We start from the raw sequence: 5,000 nt of genomic DNA, 5'->3' as shown, positions 1-5,000 counted from the left end.
CCTCGACATGTATAGGGCGATTCGTACGAGCTCGCATCTCGACGGCATGCAGGAGAAGATCGGCGTCGGCAAGCGAACGCCGAAAGACACCTTGCGGCTGCCGCTGAGCCGTGATGCCGACAGCGCCGAGCTGTGCCAGCGTATCCGGCAAGCCATCGGAGACAAGGGTGCGGCGTCCGTGCGTACGGAGATGTCGATGGTGCTCATAACAAACATCGACTCCTTGGCGAGCGAGGACCAGCTGCGTCGGGCGGTGTTGACGGCTCTCGGCAAGGAGCATTCCGAGGCCACCTTCGACATGTGGGAGCGGCGAGACGGCACGAAGCGTGCTCGCGTTCGTCTGCCCCGGTCGGATGCGGAGCATCTGGCTGGGAAGCGCCTGCTCCTAGGACACACCTCCTGTTGGGTGTGGGAGGTCCCGAAAGCGTCGCTGGAGGAGAAGCGGTGCTTCCGATGTTTGGAGCGCGGCCACTTCGCCGGGCAGTGCTCGGGAGAGGACCGCAGCAAAGCGTGTATCCGGTGTGGCGCGGAAGGCCACAAGGCAGCGAGCTGCACTGGCGAGGCTCGCTGTTTGAAGTGTGGCGGCCCGCACTCGATTGCCGCAGCTTCGTGCAAAGCTGCAGCCACACGATGATGATAGAAGTGCTCCAGATAAATATCGGTAAGAGCAGGAGCGCTCAGGATCTTGCGCTCCAGCGGATGAGGGAGGAGGGAGCAGACGTGATGCTCATCACGGAGCTCTATGCTGTGCCGGCCAACAATGGGAACTGGGCATCCGACGACGCACTGAAGGCCGCGATCGTCACCAGTGGCCAACGGTTTCCCATACAGCGGGTGAGGAGCGTGCAGCATCCGGGCATCGTAGCTGCCGAGGTGGCGGGCATCGTTGTCATCTGCTGCTATATTCCGCCATCGATCGGCCTCCCGGAGTTCGAGCAGCAGATGGACCGGCTGGAGGTACTTGCGCGAGGTCACCCTTGCGTGCTGATAGCTGGTGACTTCAACGCGTGGCATGGGGCCTGGGGGAGCGAGCGGGCCAACCTTAAGGGTGAGGCGCTCCTTCAGACGGTAACCAGCCTAGGATTGGAGGTCCTCAACCGCGGCACGGAGCCGACATTCCTGGGGAACGGTGTGGCTCGGCCCAGCAGAGTGGACGTCGCCTTCGCGAGTCCAACGCTCTGCCGATCGGATGGAGCAGCGGAGGACATCAGCTCCTGGCGGACGCTAGACCGCTACTCCTATAGCGACCACCGCTATATTCGATTTGCGGTCGGGCAACAGCATCGTACAGGTCAGCGGCCCGGACGGGGCATTCATCAGCAGGAAGGTGTCGAAGTACGGGAGGCGGGTACTCGCTGGCGAACTCGCCAGTTTTGCCCCCGTACTTTCGAGCTGGCACTTGAGGCGACCCGTTTTGCCGATCGGGTGACCGATGCGGCAAGCCTGGGGATGGTGCTTACGGAGGCCTGCGACGCTACCATGGCGAGGATTGGGCAGTCGCAGCAGCAGAGGAGGAACTGCAACACATATTGGTGGACTCCGGATATCGAGGAGCTGACCGAGCGCTGCCGGTTGGCTCGGGAGCGACAGTTATTGGCCCTCGACGAGACGTCCGCCGAACTGGCTTCAGAGGAACATCAGGAGGCGCGTGCTGCCTTAAGGGTGGCAATTAAGGCCAGCAAGCAGCGCCAGTTCGATGAGTGGCTGCAGGCCCTGGCTGCAGATGAGACGGGACAGTGGTTCCGGCAAGTGCTTCTTCGGTTTCGGGGCAGCTGGACGGCGCGTGAACGCGATCCAGCGGTGTTGCAGCGGATCGTCGAGGAGCTGTTTCCGGAGCATCCCCCGGTCGAGTGGCCGGACGTCACGCCTTCGGAAGGGGACAAACCGGTCCGTCCGATCAGCTGCGCGGAGCTCCAGGCGATAGCGAGCGAGCTGCATCCGCGGAAGGCGCCTGGCCTCGATGGAGTACCGAACGCTGCGGTAACGGCTGCCATCCGGAAGTATCCGGAGCCATTCGCTGGTGTCTACCAGCGCTGCTTGGACACCGGCGAAATACCACGCGAATGGAAAAGGCAGAAGCTGGTGTTGTTGCCTAAGCCGGGTAAGCCGCCGGGCGAAGCCTCGTCCTGCCGCCCGATCTGCTTGATCGACAATCCGGCGAAGGTCTTCGAGAGGACTACGCTGGACAGACTCAACGAGCACCTGGAGGATCCGGAGGCACCTCGGCTGGCCGAGAACCAGTTCGGTTTCCGGAAGCAGCGGAGCACCCTGCAGGCGATCCAGCTGGTGGTGGAAGCAGGCGAGCGCGCGATGTCCTACGGACGGACTAACAACCGGGATAAGCGCTGTCTGCTGGTTGTGGCGTTGGACGTCAGAAACGCCTTTAACACCGCCAGCTGGCAGGCGATAGCGATGGCCCTGCGTGAGAAGGAGGTTCCAGCGCAGCTGCAACTCCTGCTCCGCGACTATTTCACCGACAGGGAGCTGGTGTACGACACCCACGACGGCCCGGTGTCACGTCGGGTGACGGCAGGCGTTCCACAGGGGTCAATCCTTGGCCCGACTCTGTGGAACGTTATGTACGACGGCGTTCTGCGGATCCAGCTCCCTGAAGGGGCCACCATCGTCGGCTTTGCCGATGACATCGCCATCCTGGCCGAGGGCTGCACACCCGAGGAGTCGGCGACGGTCGCGGAGGCTGCGATCGACGCGGTGATGGGGTGGCTCGAGGCACGTCACCTTAGTCTCGCCCCCCACAAAACCGAGGTGGTTCTGATATCGAGTCTGCGTCGAGGACGTTTGGAAATTCCTGTGCGCGTCGGCGAAGTGGTCTGCACGTCAAAGCGATCGATACGCTACCTGGGGGTACAACTCCACGAGAAACTCTCGTGGAAACCGCACGTGGAAGCGGCCGCGGACAAGGCCCTCCGTGCGGTGGCGGTGGTTACCTCGGTGATGAGGAACCACAGCGGCCCCCAGGTGGCCAAGCGGCGGTTGCTGGCAGGAGTCGCTGAGTCGGTGATCCGGTACGCCTCGCCCATCTGGGCTAAGGCGACAGACATGCAGTGGTGCCGAAGACGACTGGCCCAGGTCCAGAAGCCACTGGCACGTGGGGTATCGAGTTCGTTCCGCTCGGTATCCTATGAGGTGTCAGTGGTGATGGCTGGTTTGGTGCCGTACTGGCTGGTCGTCAACGAGGACGCAAGGTGCCATAGCAGGCTGCTGGTCGAGCCTGGCGCCAGCAGGAAGGAGGTACGAGCGGCGGAGCGAGCAGCCACGATGCTGCAATGGCAGGACGCCTGGGACCGTGCGGCGGCAACACCATCGGCCAGCCGCTACTTGACGTGGGCGCACGGGATGATTCCCGACCTGCACCGGTGGACGGGACGTAAGCACGGGAAGGTGGACTTCCACCTTTCGCAGGTGCTCTCCGGACACGGATTCTTCCGGGAGTACCTGCACGTCTGCGGCTTCGCTTCGTCTCCGGAGTGTCCACGGTGCGTGGGGTCGGTCGAGTCGGTGGCCCACGTCTTGTTCGAGTGCCCTGTGTTCGAGGAGATCCGACGTGAGCTGCTGGGCTGGGGGACACCCGAGTCGGTCCAGCTTAACAACATCGCAGAGAAGCTGCTGGAGAGTGCGGAGTGGTGGGACCGCATTCAGAAAGCAGCAAAGACCATCACCACAGTGCTTCAACAGCTGTGGCGCGATGAGGAAGCGCTCACCAATGGTCGAACGGAAGCGGCTTTCGCCGAGGACGAGGAAGTGGTCCTCGAAAGTGTGGCCGCACTCTTCGGTGAGGAGATGGACGACGTCATCATCGAAGACATCACGCGGCGCGTGAACGAGGCGCGAGCAGCGCGTCAGCGATCTGCCCGCAACCGACGGCTTCGCGGCAGAGCGGAGGATCGGGCGCGAGTGCGACTGGCTGCGGACGTCGCAGCAGCACTGGCCGCCCGAGATGACGAGATACTGCGGACGGCAGTAGAGGCGGAGCGAGCGGGCCTAGCTCCTCCTCCCATACCTAGGCGTAGCAGAGGGGGACCACCTTCCCCTGAAACGGTTAGAATTCGCCATGAGCGGCGTCTATTCATGCAGCGCGCATGGCGAGCTCGGGTCCAGGCTGAGGGACCCTCGACGACGCGCCGCCGTCGGACCGCGCCTACGGAGGCGGACCTGATAAGGTCTCGGCGGAACAGACGCGAAAACGAAAGGCGCCGTCGTGCTTTGGCTGCAGGCCGACGATGGACACCCGCGGAGGAGGCTGCCGCCAGCGAGGCGGAATGGTCAGATCGATAGATGTCGGGTTGACTTCTTGAGATCTCCGAGAGGGGAAAGAAAGAGAGAGTCACGCGGACTCAGTATGCGTACGCCTTTAAAATGCGGGTTAAGATACGGAAAATTGAATAAATAAATCGCGAAGAGATATCCGAAAGGGTTCGCAACGACGTAGGACAAAATCCCTGGCGGGCGACGTCCTACGTCAAGAGGGTAGGTTTATAAGGTATTTTTGTACAATAAAACCTGCATTTCTTAAAAAAAAAAAAAAACGAAGTGGAGCTTGCGGCTTAATTTGACTCAACACGGGAAAATTTACCAGGTCCGAACTTATCGAGGTAAGACAGATTGAGAGCTCTTTCTCAAATTTAAGGGTAGTGGTGCATGGCCGTTCTTAGTTCGTGGAATGATTTGTCTGGTTAATTCCGATAACGAACGCGACTCAAACAAGCTAACTAGAACGCTGTCAGCAGTGCACCTCCGGGCGCACCTGACGTCAAGGCCGGCGGCCCCTTCACGGGCGGTCGTCGGCCACGTTTGCCCTGCTTAGCGGGACAACTTGTGTTTAGCAAGGTGAGAATGAGCGATAACAGGTCCGTGATGCCCTTAGATGTTCTGGGCTGCACGCGTGCTACAATGTGAGCAGCAGCGTGTTCTCGCCAATTGGCGCCCCCATTCCGAGAGGAACGGGAAATCACCCAAATGCTCATTTAGTTGGGATTGGG

Source organism: Anopheles moucheti (genome assembly GCF_943734755.1).
Source record: "Anopheles moucheti chromosome X unlocalized genomic scaffold, idAnoMoucSN_F20_07 X_unloc_2, whole genome shotgun sequence".
Taxonomy (NCBI): domain Eukaryota; kingdom Metazoa; phylum Arthropoda; class Insecta; order Diptera; family Culicidae; genus Anopheles; species Anopheles moucheti.
This window is presented reverse-complemented; position numbering follows the sequence as displayed.